We start from the raw sequence: 18,378 nt of genomic DNA, 5'->3' as shown, positions 1-18,378 counted from the left end.
GAAACAAAATGGTTCTTATGTAGGAAACCGATCTTATGTAAAGCTTTGTCACCCATTGGCTTGTGTTCGTCCTGCATTAAAATGTTAATAAATATGCACATATCCATACATACGCATTGGGATATTTCACAAGAATATTTCATTTAGAACCTACTGTTTTTTTCAGATAATTTGTTAAAAATGTCCAGTTAAATGCACAATGTTACACTATTTTTTTCAAATCATCAGACACAATCCCCTGAAGGAAGTCGGACTTGCACACTGTGTTTGCTGTAATTTGATATGGCTATTCATGAACCACAATTTTCACAGTTCTCCGGTTGCTAGTGCCAAGGAATGAATGGGGTGCTGGCCAAGCTAGCAGTCTTCTTCTGGACAACGGGAAATGTCCATTTTTTGCTCCCCATACCCTGCCACCATATTCTTTGCAGGCGAATGGATCTGAAACACAGACATGGTGAACTTGGTGATTTAGAGTCCTATCCTTTGCTTTGATGCTCAGATCCTACTTTGATCCCCCCAGAAAACCTTTCCGTGGCCAGGACCACCACAGCTTTCAATATGGCCTGTGCAAACTCTGGATTTTCGTCGGAGTCTAATTAGTGCCAATTTGGACTTCCCTTTGTGTAAGGGTTCTGTAACGAGTTTGAAGTGCAGCTAATTTCAACCAAGGGGACATTCCTGGATTCTCAAGGCTCCACAAGTTTCTTCAACCCTCAAGATCCTTTTGGCAAATGTACAGCTAGCTTGTTGTGCCATCTGAAAGAACTAAGTGCACTTGTCCAAAGCAACTCTCCTGGAGATATCCTTTACAAGGGCTAATTTGCTATTATTACCTTTGAGGTCAGGCCTGATTTTCATCACAACAAAGGTGACATAATCCCTTCTCTCCTTCTGAACTTGTCAACTCAATTTTCAGGATCCCACAGCTTCTGTATGTGGGTAAGGTAGACCCCAGTCTGCTTAGCACATACCATTTGTCCATTTTACAAGAGAAGGAAGCCTTCCTCAGCTATCTCCCGCAGGTGGGCTTGGCTGGTTGTCTCACTAGCCTCTGTGCAGGCTCTCATCTTTGGGGAAAGTGCCAATCCCCAGAAGATATTACTGGATCTTGGAAAGAAGGGGATCCTTTTGGATGAATATCAGTCAGGTGACCAGCCAACATTTACCCAACACCTTTATTGCGGATTACACTCTCAAGGTGAGCTGTGTTTGTTACAGCGATCAGCATCGCTGCTGTGGATTGCTTGTGTGACTTTGTGCATACCATTGAAATATCACAGCTGTCCAGTATTTCAATTTTTGTGTAGTTCATAATCAAAATGTTAACCATATTCTAGGTCCTCTTCTCAGAAGCAAAAAATAATGTCTTATAATTTACTGTTAGCCTTTATTAGACTGACACATATTTTTCTTGTAGCCTTCTTCCTTCCAGACTACCTAGAATATTTCTGGTCATTTGTGACAAAAAACTTTAAAACGCACATTGGTAAGACCTGCAATGCTTGTTAGTGATTATTGCCTCATTGATATTAACATCTCTGTAACTGATTAATGCCCAGATCACAATTGCCCACCACAGGGGGAATGCATTACCACTACTATGTTGTATCACAGCCCTGTATTGGGCCACTTCTAGTTCTACACCTAGAATTCGGGAATAAGACAAGGGAACCTGTGTTGTCGTTTTTCTTTTTCTGCATTTTATTTTCGATATTTTCTACCAGAATGTCATCCAATCATAGCGCCTGCTTTCGGCAGGAGAAATGCTCCAGTGAAAGGCTTCTGATCTACAGTGCTCCTGCAGGAAACACAATCTCTATTAGCTTGGTAAATAGAGTGCTGCCCCCCCAATTGGAAAATCGCTGGACTCATAAATCCCTGCCTACACTACCAATATGCATTTGTGTATTAAACTCAAGGCATTTTCGCCACCAGTCAAGCAAATGAACATGTTACCTTCAGTAATGCTTTTTCTTGAGGATGCTCTGACCTCAGACTCTCCATCATTTAGACTCCTCTCAGACAGGATCGGGGTCATTTTATAGAAATTGGTCCTGCCTATAATTGCTCTTGGGTTCTACAGCGACCTCAGACAGCCTCTAGAAGTGACAACACAGAGGTGTATACAGGCACCACGCCACACACTAACATCAGTTTTTCATGGAAATCTTCTGTACAGTTTTCACATATTCCTTTCTGTTTAAACAGATAGCAAAGCAGTACATTGTGTGAGGTGGAGGGTCTGAGGAGTGGACTTATATCAGGAGGTCCTGTCAACCCTGCAGACTCATCGAGATAGTTTTGCCCGTTAAAGGCATCAACCAAACCTGTTGATGACCAATTAGCAGCCTGCCAGATGTCCAACAGTTTTTGCCAGCGGCATAGTGGCAGCCTTGGCTCAGGTGGAAAGAGCCCGAAGTCCATCAGGAAGCTAATTTTGGACAGTTTGTCATAATTATGTATATGTGATGTCACTGACCATGTCATTGCGGGGGTGCGAGTTATAGTTCGCTCAGCTAACTATTACTGCTGAAGTTCTCTGGTTTTGTACAAGTGAAATGTCAGCCTAACTATAACGTCCTTGAAACCTGTGGTTTTTTCAATTAATTTTTAAGGTTTTTTAAATGCTAATCCCTAACTATAACGTCCCTGAAACCTGTGTTTTTTTCAGTTAATTTCTAAGGTTTTTTAAATGCTCATTTCTAACTATAACGTAGTAGTTGCGTTTGCAGAGTGGTGTAGAAAGGGGGCTGGGCCTCTGACCAGCGCTCAGGAATTCCACTGCTTAGGACTTATAGGAGGTACCAGGAGGGTTTCTTGGCCCCCAAAGTCCTTCAGGAGTAAAGTGGTCATACCCAACCAGTAGTTTGCCAGAAGGCGTGTTTGCAGAATGGTAGAGAAAGGGGGGCGTGGCCTCCAAAGACCTCTTAAAAATCCCACTGTGTGGCACTTACTGGAGGTAACAGGATGTCCTTGGGGGCCACCTACTCCTCCTATTACCTCCAGTAAGTCCCACGCAGCAGGATTGCTCAATTCTCATAGCAGGCCACACACCCTTTGCCCACCACTCTGCAAACACACTCCCTGGCACGCTCTTGGAAGGGGATTAAAGTCCCCTTTGCTGCTGGGGGACCTTGAGGGCCAACTAGCCCTACTGTTACCTCCAGTAAGCCGCACTCAACTGGATTGCTGAGAGTGGTCAGAGGCCACGCCACCTTTTTACACCACTCTGCAAACACGCCTCCTGGCGCACTGCTGCTTGGGGCATGAAGTCCACTTTAGTCCTGAAGTCCTCAGGACACAAGGGGACCTCGTTGCCCCACCAGCAATGTGCCAAGAGGCGCGTTTGCAGAGTGGTGTAAAAAGAGGCATGCCCTCAGACCACCTCTCAGCAGTCCCACTTTGTGGGGCTTACTGGAGGTACCTTGTGGCCTAGTTGGCCCCTAAGGACCCTTAGGATTCAACAAGACTTAATCCCCCAACCCAGAACACGCCAGGAGGTGTGTTTGCATAGAGGTGCAGGGAGGGGGCTGGCCTCCGACAAGATGCTGGCTTCTCTTTTTTGTTTTCTTTATGGCAGGGGGTTGCCTTAATACTTTTTGGGCCCCTGGGACCCTATCCCGCAGGGCCTGAGCCATTTTCTAACAATTTATTATTTTTTTAAACGGGAAGAGGGCCCATCCCCCGGGTCATGGCCACTTCTTTTGTTTAAAACCATTATTCTAAGGAGGGAAGCAGGGCGGCCACCTCCTGAGGCCATTTTCGGACCCGGGGACCCCATCCCATGGGGCTTTGCCTCTTTTTATTTATATTTTATTTTATGGGTGGGTGGCCGCTTGGCCCCACTTCCCTGAGCCACTTTTGGCCCCAGGGATCCCCAGCCCCCGGGGCATGGCCTGCCTTTTCTTAAAAAACATTTTCGAGGGGGACCGCGTGGTCCCTCTCCTGATGAACTTTCGGCCCCGGAGACCCCATCCCCCCGGGGCTTAGCCTCTTTTTAAAACAAATAATATATATATTTTGAGGGAGGGGGCCATGTGCCCCCCTCCTGAGCAATTTCTGGCCCTGGGGACCCCATACTCCAGGGCTTGGCCTCTCCTTGGGGACCGCGGGGGAGCACCAATGCCTCCACGGTTCCAGACGGCTCCCCGCCTCCTGCGGGAGCCGTCATTGCTTTTGGGCAAAGAGAGCTGCTAACATGCAGCTCCCTTTGCCCAAAAGCAATTCTGCTTTGCTTCATGGGAGCGTGCCTCCCCGCATATTATAAACAAAGCCCTGGGGAGGTGACGGTCCCTGGAGCTGCGGGGGCCCCTGTGGGCCCCCGCACCATAATTAACCATTGCCCCCAGGACCTGGCCCACCCGGGGGCTTCAAGAAAATGAAGTGCTGGAGACCGCACTTCATTTTTATTTATTTTTTTCAGCTGGATTTGCAGACCCTCCACGAATCTGGACGAATTTTATTTTTTTTAAATATGCTTTTCTGGGCCCTCTGGGTCCCTGTGGGACCCCCTGAGCAGCACTAGGAGGTCAGGGTGTTTCTACCCTGCCCCTTTTCATCTTTTCTGACCTTTTTTCTTGTGACTTGGTATGTACATTTATATTTATTTTACAGAGTGGTGATAGCCACTCTGTAGTTATAGTTAGGGTTACCAGAGATCGGAATTCCCCTTAATAACTTTGCACTTGTTTCATGAATCTCTATGAAACTTTCTAGATCGATTGCCCTCTTTATTTTGGCGGAGGATGGAAAGTTTTTCTGTGTTTGGTCAAGGGGGATACAAAGAAAAAAGGGGGTCCCAAAACAGGTTTTGGCCCCAATGCATTTTACACAGACTTCTTTTTGTATTGGACATAGCTGCAAAATGGCTAAATGGATTGTAATGAAATTTTAAGGCAATGCACATTAGACTATGCAGATGATCCTTTTTGCTATTGCAAGTGATGTTATTAAATAGTTATGAAATTATAAGGGCCAAAAACGCAGTGCTATCTGTGTATCACAATACTAAAAGTAGCAAAATTGTCCAAAAATAAACTAGAGTGCATATGTAAAGTTTCAGATTTACTCCATGGAACAACTGAAACACCCATTTATGGTCCCATGTTAATGGAAACCAATAAACAACTACAATACATCTTACCGGACTTGATGAGGAAGGGATTTGTGGACCCCCCATGACCACACTGATCCTAGTCGACTACATCCCCCACCTTACCATGCACCAGGAGGCCCGCCCTGTCAATTGGTCCCTGAAGGGGGCATCACACTCGGTAAACAGACATAATATCAAGTTGTTAATGTCGACTTGCATTAATATCGACTTCAAAATATCGTGGTACAAAAATATTGACTGTCAGAATATCCTGGTCAAGAATATTGAGTTTAAGGTAAGTGATATCATTTTTAAATATATCGAAGTCATTAATAGCGTTTGCAAAAATATCTTTGTTAAAAATATCATTGTTTTAGTTAGTGTGATGTATTTTAGAATCAATCATTTTATTTGGCGTGATACACCTGCAAAGTACACAGCTCAACTGCCTACACCCTTCGGCCGGCAGAGCAAAGCAGAATAGGCAATACACAGCGCACAGGTCTACAGCCCGGAGGGCGACCCCGCAAGAAAATGATGGGGCACAGGCCAGGCCTGTCAGGCAATTGCTCATGTATCACACTTTAGAAGAAGAGTTAAAAAACAAAACAGATGGGGGGAGGAGCCTAGCGCGCATCCAAGATGGTCGCGTGAGCACAGGGCTCCCCGGACCCTCTCTGCTCCTCGGAATTTATCCTGAGAATATCCTGACTTGGCTTATGGAATCTGGGAGATAAAGACCAGCTGAGCGTATATCTCTTTTCAAAACTCAAATCGGACCTGGGAATCCTGAGTTGTCGTCGTCGGAACTTTTGGGACCCACCCGACGGAGGTGACCGGGGTGAAGGTGACCCGAGGGACCGGGCTGCAATTGAACAACAGCGGCTTCAGCGCGGTGCCAGCTGCCGATCCACCACTTTCGGTTTCGGTTTTGCACTTCAGGAGACCGGCAGGGAGGTGCGCTCGGGGTGGAGAGGTGCTTCCTGGGCCTCTGCATGAGGTTTTCTTTCATCTGCCACTAGAGCGCCTATCGCCTCGGACCCCCTATACCGACATTTTGTGGTCTTCTTGCTGGTGCCTTACACCTCTTGATTGGAGGTCCCCTCGGGTGACCGTGTTCACATGGGGGGCAAAGGGGGTCCCGAGGGCCGCAAGACCAAGGCTTCCCTCCGCGGGGGGGCGGTCCAGAGCAATAACATGGACCGCTACACCCAGGGCAGGGGGCCCTCTGGCGCTGCTGGCCTCCCCTCGGATACTGCGGAAGGAGGCGCGACCGCCACTACGGAACTATCCTTGCAGGACATTATGGGCGCCATTGATGGCATCAGGGAAACCATCGCGACGCAATATGAGGCCCTGGCCCGTAAGATTGACACTGTCTCGATCGATGTCACCCTGATCCGGGCCGACCTCTCCAAAACTAACGAGAAGGTCCAGGCTCTCGACGCACGGACCTCCACCCTCGGTGCGGATGTGTCGGATCTGCGGGCCGCGCTTGGAGACATTAGGGTGGTTAACGACCATATGGCCCGGCGGCTTGAGGACTTCGAGGGACGGGCCCGACGCAACAACATCCGCGTCATAGGTGTACCGGTGTCCTCTGACGGCCGCCCGGTTGACCTCGTGGTCGAGGAACTTATCCTGAAACAGTTGTCCTCGGCTGGCCTAAGTAAGTTCTTTGCCGTGGAGCGGGCCCATCGAGTTCCGGGCGGTCGGCCACGGCCGGGGGCCCCCCCGAGGCCTATCGTGGCCAAACTGTTCTACTACAGGGACCGCGACGCTATTCTTCAGGCCTCACGGACCCACGGCCCGGTTCGCCATGAGAACTCGACCATCAATTTTTACCCGGACTTCACGCAACTGGTCCAGAAACAACGGATGGGATTCCAAGGGGTGAAGCGTCGTCTCCGTGAGCTGGGCCTAAAGTATTCGATGCTCTACCCTGCAAAACTCCGAGTGGAACATGGGGATCGGACAGCCTTTTTTGACTCTCCTGTGGCTGCAAGTGACTGGCTGGACTCTCTGCCGGACGGAGGTGGCCGTCCCGGACCCTCTGCGGGCACCGCAGGTGATGGGTCCCCTTTAGAATGACTTTTGGTCCTTGATTTTGCCTTTTTGCACAGTACAATCGGGTCTTATTTCATTTGCATATTGTGTTTTACCAGGACCAGTGAGGGGGGCGGGCGGGGACAGGTCCCTTACCTCCTCGGGGTTCTTTTCGTAGAATGGGGTTAGTGGGGCGACAGGCACACTGCAAGTTGGGGGGGTTTTTTGGCCCGCAGGGGTGCAGGGTGGGGGGAGTTGGTCCTGGGGTGGGGTTGGGGGGGAGGAGGGTTTGTTTTGCTGTGTGTTTTTTGTTTACAGGGCGAGGTACTGATTTTTGTCCACATTTGGGAACTGTGCTGCAGGCTGGGGGACCCTTGATCTATTGGGGGGGATGGGGGGGGACGGGTTGAGGCTTATGTCATGGAACGTCAATGGGTTGGGGGACCGTATCAAGCGGGGTGTAGTACTGCAATATTTGCGTCGTCTGACTCCTGATGTGGTGTTTCTCCAGGAGACGCATCTGGTTGGCAATGTTTGTCATGCAATGAACAGGGGGGGATACCGCCTCGTGGCCCATTCTGGTTTCACAACTGGTTCCAGGGGGGTGGGCATTCTGCTGCGAACCTCACTTCCGGTGGAGATCACTAAGATAGTCTCGGATGACAGAGGGCGCTATGTGTGTTTGATTGGGAGGTGGGAGGGGCAGCCCCTTGCCCTGGTTTCAGTTTACGTCCCCCCGGGCCTCCAGAACTCCACCTTCACTGACTTGGGTCGAATGCTGCTTGACCTTCCGGACAGCCTCCTGCTCATGGGCGGGGACTTTAATTCTGTGGTTTCGGGTGAACTGGATCGTCACCCACCAAGGACCCTCCCCGCTGCCCAGGCATGGCTGGGTGGGATGCTGGAGACCTTCGGCCTGGTGGATAGTTGGAGATTGATGCATCCGACCCAATGTCAATTCACCTTTCACTTGGGGGCGCATGGGAGTCTCTCTAGGTTAGACTACTTCCTTATGCCCGCGGCGCAGACTGGTCGGATTCGAGAGGTCAGGCACCTGGCGCGGGGTATCTCCGACCATTCTCCGCTGTGGCTTGTTTTTGACACCGGGCCGCGGTCTGCAGGGCGGATCGCTCCCATTAACCCATGGTACCTGCGAGACCCTACGACTCGTGACAGCCTGGTTAAGGCTATGGACCAATACTTCCTGGATAACGAGGGGTCGGTGTCTTCTGCAATGTCCCTGTGGGAAGCCTTTAAAACCGTGATCCGCGGACACGCCCTTTCCCAGATAGTGGTGGCTAAGAGGGTCAAGAGTGAGGCAGTGGTGAGGCTGGAGACTGACATCTTGGGGCTGGAGTCGGCCTTGGAGGCGAATGTTACTCCGGACGGGCTCCATGCCCTCAGCCTGAAACAGTTTGAATATAGGTCCCTGGTCACTGACGCGGCCAAAACTATGTATAGGGAGCAGCAGGGTCGACTGTACGATGCCGGGGACAAGGCGGGAAAGTTGATCGCGTGGCTGGACAGGAAGGAGAGAGTGAATCGTGTGGTCCCGGAGTTGCGTGCTGCGGATGGTGTGTGTGTGACGGAGCCTGACGAGATTGTGGAATGTTTTGCCGACCACCTCCGGGCTGTGTACTCCCCAGTGACTGACAGGGATGAGGACGACTCTCGCCTTCTACTGAGGGATATCGCCTTGCCCTGCCTGTCCGTTGAGGACCGTGAGCGGCTGGACGCCCCCTTGTCGGTGGATGAAATAGCGACCGCGATCCGCTCCCTTCGCTCGGGCAAGGCTATGGGTCCCAACGGTCTGCCCATTGAGCTATATAAATTGCGCCCTGACAAGCTTGCGCCCTTCCTCAGTCGCATGTTCCGTGAGTCTCTGGCGGCGGGTTCCCTCCCGGCCGATCAGCGTTTGGCCACGATAGTCGTTATCCCCAAGGAGGACAAGCCGCGAGATCGCTGTACTTCTTACCGGCCGATTTCACTGCTAAATGCGGAGCCTAAGATCCTGGCGAAAGTCCTTGCCAATCGTCTGTTGAGCGTCGTGTGCGATCTGATTCATCCGGACCAATGCGGATTCATCCCGCATCGTAACACCGCTCTTAACTTGCGGCGTCTTCATGGCGCCCTTGCCAGGGCGGAGCTCCTCTCCGAACCGGCCGTGCTGGTTTCTTTGGATGCCACGATGGCTTTTGACACCATCGAGTGGCCATTCCTCTGGGCTGTCTTGGCTAAATTTGGCTTTGGGGAAGGGTTTATTGGCTGGGTGAAGCTTCTGTACACGGGGCCCATGGCTCAGGTGGTGGTGAACGGGCGGGTCTCTCGGCCCTTTGCCCTCGGCAGGGGCACGAGGCAGGGATGCCCGTTGTCCCCTTTGCTCTTCGCTCTCGCCCTGGAGCCACTCGCGGCTTGGCTCCGCTGGGAGCCCTCGCTTCAAGGGATCCGGTGGGCCCCGGGCTTTGAAGATCGGGTTTCGCTGTATGCGGACGATATTCTCCTATATCTCACCTCACCGCGGCAGTCGCTCAACGTCCTCTTTGACGTTCTGACTTCCTTTGGGAATAATTCGGGTCTCACGATCAATTGGTCTAAATCCTGCGTCTATCCGATCTCCGGTGGTCCTCCACTCCTACCGCCTCGGCTTCCGATCCAGGTATCACTGAGCGGCTTTAAGTACCTGGGGATATACGTTTCGCTGGACCCGGTGGCTCGCTATGAGCTGAATCTCCTGCGACCGCTGTTCAAAATGATGTCCCTTCCCAGGTTCCTCTATGCACTCCAGAATTCCTTCGACGTCATCCCAGTGGCCTACTTTCGGGAGGTAGAGAGCCTGCAGAGGAGACTGGTGTGGGACGGGCGGGCGCGTATTGCTCTTGCTAAGCTTACTCTCCCCTGGTATGACGGGGGCATCGCGCTTCCCGACATTCGCAGGTATTATTGGGCCGCGCAGCTTTCGGCCATCAACCATGCCACGTATGCGCCTGGCCTGAACCCGGCGTATGCGATGGACAAGTTCCTGCTTCCCGGCGGGGACTATAACAGGGCGCTGTACTCCCGCTCGGCCGGCCGGACCCTTACGGGTCCTACTAAGATTGCCGTGCGGACCTGGAGGGCCGCCACTGCTGCCACGGGCTGGGGTGAGCGACTGACATGTGCTACTCCTTTGTTTGCCTCCGATCGCCTGGGGAGCCTCTGGACTACGAAGGGGTTTGACCAGTGGGACACGATTGGCATCAGCAAAGTGGGAGACCTGTGGCATAAGGGCGCGGTTAAGACTTTCGCGGCTCTTCAGGCCGAATATGAGCTTACGGATAGGGAGTTCTTCCGCTATGCCCAGGTTCGACACGCCCTGCTCTCGGTCTTTGGAGAGGGGACCACGATCCCGGTTTCCTCGCCCCTCGAGGACCGCATACTTGACGGACATGTCCCGGACAGCACTATTTCTTTAATTTATAAGAAACTGATTAATCATCGGGCTGACCTCTTGGTGCGCCTTCGGGAGGCGTGGACGGGGGATGGGGTGGAATTGGACGACGAGGACTGGCAGTCTGCACTGTCGTCCCCCAAAGAGGTCGCCATTCCGGCCCGTCTCCGGTTGGTACAGCTTAAGATTCTTCACCGGGTGTATGTGACGGGTCCTCGCTTGGTCTCGATGGGATATTCCGACGATGGGCTCTGTAAGCGGGGTTGTGGGCTCAGTGCCACCTTTCTCCATATCCTGTGGGAGTGCCGCGAGGTGGCGGACTACTGGCGCCGGGTACATACGGTTATGGGGCAGGTCACTGGGGTTGTGCTGCTGCCGGAGGTGCGTCGTTGTGTTCTGAATGTGTGGGAGCCCAATGATTATAGCGCGGCTCAGACTCGGTGGGCGGCCCTGGGGAACATGATTGCCAAGAGAGATATAGCGCAGCTTTGGGGTGCCCAGCGGCCGCCCACCGTGTCAGTATGGAAGGAGAATATGGACTGGTGTATGTTCAGGGAGAAGACTGTGTATGTTGCCCGTGGTAAGCCGGGGGCATGGGGCAGAATCTGGGGGCAATGGAATGCTTATCACGGGGGTATCTGTACGCCCCCCCTGGTGGACACCGATATCGCCCTGTCCCCCTGACCCTTGACGGTTCCGGGCACCTTTTGGAATGACTATATATGGACGTTCAGTTCCCTTGGCCCCCCCCCCCCCCCCGTCCCCAGCCTCCCGGTACTCCTTCCTGTCGTGTGTTGCTTAATGGTCTGACCTGGAGTTCCCCGGAGGAAGCCAGCCCTGCGCCGGTTGTCTTTATGCCTCGCCTTTTGTTTTTCTTTTAGTTTTCTGTGTTTGTTTGATCTAAGTCTCCTGTGCCTCTAGAACTATCCGGACTCACTACGGGGCCGACCCCCGGGAACCGACTGCAGCTTTGATAAATGTATATTTCATTCTGTACTTAGCGGCCGGCCCTGGTGGTTGTAGGCCCGTGCTTGTAATCGACTTATTGTTCAATAAAACTTTAAAAAAAAAAGAAAAAAAAAAAAAAAAAAACAGATAAACACCTCCCCCAACCCTCCCCAAGTGTGATGTATTTTAGTATGTATTTTAAATGTTTGTGTTCTATTATTTTGTCTAAGTATTAAAGTCATTACATTTTTTTAAAGTCAATTTTGCGTTTTAGTTCCGTAGCAGGTTGTGGGTTTATAGGGGAATAGGGTGGGAAGTAATTTGATTATAATCAATTAATTAATACGTTTTATTCATTAATATTTATGTATTTAATATTTTATATTGTTAATTGTGGTGATTAATTTATTAGTTATTAATTGGTTGTTAATTAATAATTAATTGGTAGTTATGTGAATTGTGTAATTTATTTTAGGAGCGGGTTGTGGGTTTATAGGGGAGTATAGTGGGAAGTAATGCAAATATAATTAATTAATTTGTATTTTTATTACTTTAATATTTATGTATTTAATATTTAATATTGCTAATTGGGGTAATTAATGTATTATTAATTAGTTATTAATTGTTAATTAGGTTAATTGTGTCATTTTTTTAAGAGCGGGTTAGGGGTGGGGGAGTAGGGTGGGAAGTAATTTAATTTGAATACATTTTTTTATATTTTTTATATAATAATCATTTTAAATTATTTTATAGTGTTAAGTGTGTGAATTAATGTATTAATAATTGTTTTTAATTTGCTTGTTAATTTCATTAAGTAATTAATTCATTGTTAATTATGTTAATTGTGTCATGTTTTACGACACTGGTAGTGTCATTTATAGGGGAATATGGTGGGAGGTACATTATGTTTAATTAATAATTCATTATTTGTTAATTAATGTTAATTAATTTGCTGGAGTGGGAATAGTAATTTTTACCCCTACGCTCTCCAACACTTTCCCTACTGTTGCACTCCCTGGAGTGGGAATAGTAAATTCCCTCTGTTATTCAACACTTTCCCTACTGTTATACTTGCTGGAGTGGGAATAGTAAATTATTCCCCTCCCCTATCCAACACTTTCCCTACTGTTGCACTTGCTGGAGTGGGAATAGTAATTATTCCCCTCCGCTATCCAACACTTTCCCTACTGTTTGCACTTGCTGGATTGGGAATAGTAAATTATTCCCCTCCGCTATCCAACACTTTCCCTACTGATGCAATCCCTGGAGTGGGAATAGTAAATTATTCCCCTCCGCTATCCAACACTTTCCCTACTGTTGCACTCCCTGGAGTGGGAATAGTAACTTGTAGCCCCTCTGCTATCCAACACTTTCCCTACTGTTGTACTTCCTGGAGTGGGAATAGTAAATTATTCCCCTCCGCTATCCAACACTTTCACTACTGTTGCACTTGCTGGAGTGGGAATAGTAAATTATTCCCCTCCACTATACAACACTTTCCCTACTGTTGCACTCCCTGGAGTGGGAATAGTATATTATTCCCCTCCGCTATCCAACACTTTCCCTACTGTTGCACTCGCTGGAATGGGAATTGTACATTATTACCCTCCGCTATCCAACACTTTCTCTACTGTTGCACTTGCTGGAGTGGGAATAGTAATTTTATCCCCTCCGCTATCCAACACTTTCCCTACTGGTGCACACTCTGGAGTGGGAATAGTAAATTGTATCCCCTCTGCTATCCAACACTTTCCCTATTTTTGCACTCCCTGGAGTGGGAATAGTAAATTATTCCCCTCCACTATCCAACACTTTCCCTACTGTTGTACTTGCTGTAGTGAGAATAGTAAATTATTCCCCTTCGCTATCCAACACTTTCCTTACTGTTGCACTAGTTGGAATGGGAATAGTAAATTATTACCCTCCGCTATCCAACACTTTCCCTACTGTTGCATTCCCTGGAGTGGGAATAGTAATTTTACCCCCTCCGCTATCCAACATTTTCGCTACTATCGCCGTTAATGTAGTGTAAAATGTTGTTTTAAATCAAAATAAATATTTTAATTTATTATATATATATATATATATTATTTGTATGTTACAGGTGTATGTGTGGATATATAAATATATATATATATATATATATATATATATATATATATATGTGTATTCATAATTTTTAATATGTTTCTAACATGTTATAATGTATTAAAACAATTATTTATTAAGTAAACATATATTTAATATATTTATGTTTAATTTATTTTTACATTATATGTATTACTTATAATCTTTAAAATTTTCAAATAATTGTAAATATGTTTTTTAATTATATGTATTATTTAATTTATTCTACATTATTTTTTATACATTTACAAAATATATATATATTTTTAACAACGATATTTTTAACAACAATATTTTTGGGGGGATATTTTAGTACTTACCATTACAAAGATAGGATGTCAATATTTTTGACAACGATATTTATGTACCATGATATTTGTGTAGTCGATATTAAGTCAGTGATCCATCAAGCTCAATTCGCTTCCTATATTCCCGCAGGATACAGGACTTGATAAGAGGCGTTTGTGGACTCCCGTGATCACGCTTATCCTAGGGGACTCCATCCACTACCTTGCCCCGTGCCGGGAGGCTCCCCTGTCAATTGGTCCCTGAAAGGGGCAGAGCCACGGTATCGTGCTCAAAGCGCTAATGCATTCCGGTGGTACTGAACTTGATAAAAGTGGGGTTGTGACCCCCGTGACCACGCTGATCCTAGGTGCCTCCATCCCCTTTTTGCCCTGCCCCAAGAGGCCCCCCTATCAATTGGTCCTTGAAGGGGGCGGGGCCTTGGTATCACGTTTAAAGCGCTACCAGATTGCTGTAAAAATAATTCCCATGTTATCAAGTTGGTAAAATATAAAAATCACCTAGTTTCAAAAAACCTAGATCGTTCCAAGACTGCAGGACCCCTTGTGTAAGCTGTAAACCCCACATCACAACGTCTTGGAGACAGGTAAATGCCTGGCATGCCAAAACATTGTAAGCTTTATAGAATCGCTGGGTACGTATTGCTATTGTCGTTATTACCTTATACCTTGTTTTCTTATGTAGTTACAGTGACCGAAGAAAAACTGGTAACTTTCTTTTAAAATAAGATTTAAAATAAAATTATCATATTTTGGTGAGGGTGCGGCTAATTGTATTGCCTGGCTACCCAAAGTGGCTTGATAATCTGTGGGAAAGTGGGGTAATGCTAACCCCCCTTGCTCTCTCTCCAATTGAAGAATAGATAGTTTTACCCAAGCTTGTTTCTTTGCCCATACAAATTCCCGAATGACTTCATTAAATTCCTCAAAATATGAAATTGGCACTTTCAAAGGGAGGTTCAGAAACAAGAATGCAAACAAGGGAAGTATTGACATTTTAACTAGTGAAACTCGACCCACTAATGTTAGGGGTAGTAACGTCCATCTCTCTAAAAGCCTTTTTGCCTTTATAAGGGTATTTCAATAATTTAAATGAAATATTTGAGTAGAATCAGCTGTTACATATAACCCTAGGTATCTTATGGGTCGCTGTGGCAAAGTCTGCAGCCCTGGTGGCAAATGGGCCTCTGTGGAGTTAAACAAAAGCAGCTCCATTTTGGACTGGTTGACAAAGCTTTGAGAGCAGCCAATTTCAAGAGAATGACTTTTCTGTCTAGATGGTTGACATATTATACACCTCTTAGATTGCATAAAATGTCCCCATCTACTCCGAATTAATATTTAAGATGTAAGATGGATGGGGTGGGTATATATATTTTTTACAAGACCTAGACTACAGCACTTTTGGGAGGAGGTTTTTAAGTTTATTAGTCACTGCATGTGAATGGTTATCCTTCCAACATCATCGCTGGCCCTATTTGGGTTCTCTCATGTAGGGTTTCAGTTAACAAAATATTAGCAATTTTTTTTTTTTATTGCAATAGCGGTAGCTAGGTCCTTGCTGCTGCAGAATTGGAGATCATCAAAGGTACCGACAAGAGGACAGTTGGACCGGAGTATGGTATATTTCCGATATTGGTGAAAAAGGGTAATGCTGCTTTACAGATCATAGTAATGGTTAAGAGCATATATATTGTCAATGTATTTTTTTATTTTTTTACAGGTGTTGCTAATATATGAAATACGAGTTTAGGGTATTTGATGCTGGATGAACTAGATGATTATTTTTTATGAAGTGTTTTTATCTGCCTTATACCTACATCTTGATCAGTAATGTATGAATTGTTTTTGTATATCCTGTCTGTTTTTCTTGCTCAATACCAAAACAAAGACAATTTCCGTTGTTTTTTAGAAGGTTGTGTACAAGCATTTAAGTCTGTTTCTGCTCCCTCTACCTGTTTTTACTTACATCCTACTCATATTACACCAGATGCTGCCAATGGCCCCTCATCACAAAGAAAGGTCCCAAATCGGGGGGTAGAAATTGTGTTATGAACAGAATCAATGGTCTTTTGGAGGAAGTAGAGGTGATATTAAAGACCGCTACTGATTCTTACTTGACTGTCCCCCCCAAATCTCATCTCTGCCCTGCAAAGAAGAAAATATTAAATATGGTGTTTTCAGATATGTTCACTAAGGTGAAGATCCCTGTAACCACCCCCTTACTTCTGTTTCAATATCCTCTTCAAATACCAACTCATCTATTGTTGTCCAGAACTCTGGGGTCAGTGCGCCAATCTTGGTGAATTGTGAGGTGGCTTGTGAAAATAGGTTTGCCGTCCTAAGTGGACATGGTGAGGGGGGGGAGATTGGGGAGGCTATCAGTGATCATGTTAATGATCCCTGCGTATCCATAAAGTTAGATAAAATGATGGAGCTGAATATGGGGTTGAGGGACAAGGTTCGTGACCTAAGGTCGGTCATCAAAACTCTAGAAGGGAAACTTTAAAAGGTCTTGGTGTCCAAGTATACCATTAAGCTAGCCCCTCTTGCTGAGGATCATGAGGAGAATATCTCCACACTACCATGGCCGAGGCAGCTTTACCCGAGTCCTCTCATTCCTCACCCAGCCCAGGGCCATACGGCCCAGACAGACTCTTTCTACCAAACTATAAGAGGACCAGCAGAGACACCATACTCACAAATACTCTGTCCAAAAAGGAGGGGGGGCAATTGATGGACAGCTGTGATAACGACTGGGGTAGCCTTAGGAATACAGACCCAATTGATGAGGTGTCAAGGGGGATGTAATAACCATGGAAATCTGCCTTACTCTTTCCAATATCAAAAGCGAGGGTTGGTGTCGGATGGTTTTCAGCCACAGTCTCTTAGCTCACCACCCCTGAATCAGGGCCAGATTTTCCTGTCTCAGGTACACAAAGTTACCCAGAGGTGCAAGGAAGATCCAGACTGCTTAACCAATGAAGTCATCTAATGGTTGAGGAACACAAAGAGGTGCTCGTCAATTGTAAGGAATGACACTCATGAGAGTGGAGAGAATTGAGACCCCGGGTAACCCCTGCGATCTGGTGAGAGTGGCCCTGAGGACCCAGGGTTTGGTGGACAGGCTGCTATCCATAGATGCTCGTAGGATCTGTAGTGTGAACACATACATTCAGATCAAATATTGAGGTGACACAGCTCCCCTGTGTGATCTAAGATCCTTAGCACAGGGTGTCCAATGCCTAAGCAGGCTGGGAGATGTAGACTGACTGAGAAAATCAGCTACCTAGGATGAATTGGCACTTGGTCAGTCCATGGGGCACAGAGACTTACTAATAAAGGCCAGGGTTGGAGTGAGTCCTCCAATGCCTAGGGAAAGACCAAATGCAAACAGCCTAAGAACTACCAATTCCACCGCAATAAACCCTCCTCCGTCTCCGATTGCTTCAGTCAGGTCTATTATTACCCTTGTCACTCAAGTTATACACCTGGAGTGTTCCAAGAAGTTAATCAAAATTCTGCCTTGGAACATGGATTGGATCCTAGTTGGGGGAGCTGGACTGGGGGTTGTTCATTGACACACACAACATTTGCCTCTTTCAGGAGACTTGGAGCACTCTGCCAGTCTTTAGACATGAGCATTTCTCATATTGTGTCCATGCTTCCCAGTCCTCAAGGTGGTGTCCCTCAGGGGGCTGGTGATATTGGTAAATTCAGAACTGCAATGTTCAATAAGATTCCTAACAGTTGAATCCCAGGATGTGCTGAATGTAAGGGTGACTTCCACAGTGGTCCTTCTCTGCTGTCCCTCAATGTGTACAATCTGGTTGGTAGTCGAAATGAGGAAACCGAAGCGATAAGCACTCTAGAGGATTTCCTCACATATTATAAGGGCCGAACAGCTGCTCGCTCTAACCCTAAAATTTGATCTTAGAGCGCCAAATGGAAGAACTTTATCAGATGCAGCTGGCAGACAAACTTTCAATAGACCTTGCTCTACTAGTCAAATCAACTACTTTTTAATTATCCTGAAAGGATGGTCATTCATGCACGATATTAAGGTCATTTAAAGGGCCGACAGCGACCATAATGCCCTTAGTTTGTCGCTGCTGAGCATCCTAGGCAATACCCCTCATAGTCAAGGCAATGCCCAAGTTGGGGATTTAAAGATCACAAACAACAGGAAAGCTATTAGGTGGGGATGGGTTGATAAGCATCCAGAGGTGTTGGGACTAGAGGCAAACAAAGCCATAAAGCAGGTAGAGATTTTAGATAGCCTGAACCTGGAGGAGAGATGCTTGGTTATAGAAAATACCCATGATGCACTGTTTGCCAGCATATGAGAGCTCACGTCCCAGGAGAGCAAGTGCACCCCACAAAGCAGAAGGCAGCTCCATGGTACACAAAAGCCTGCAGGGTGGCCA

Source organism: Triturus cristatus, chromosome 3_1 (genome assembly GCF_964204655.1).
Source record: "Triturus cristatus chromosome 3_1, aTriCri1.1, whole genome shotgun sequence".
NCBI lineage: Eukaryota > Metazoa > Chordata > Amphibia > Caudata > Salamandridae > Triturus > Triturus cristatus.
This window is presented reverse-complemented; position numbering follows the sequence as displayed.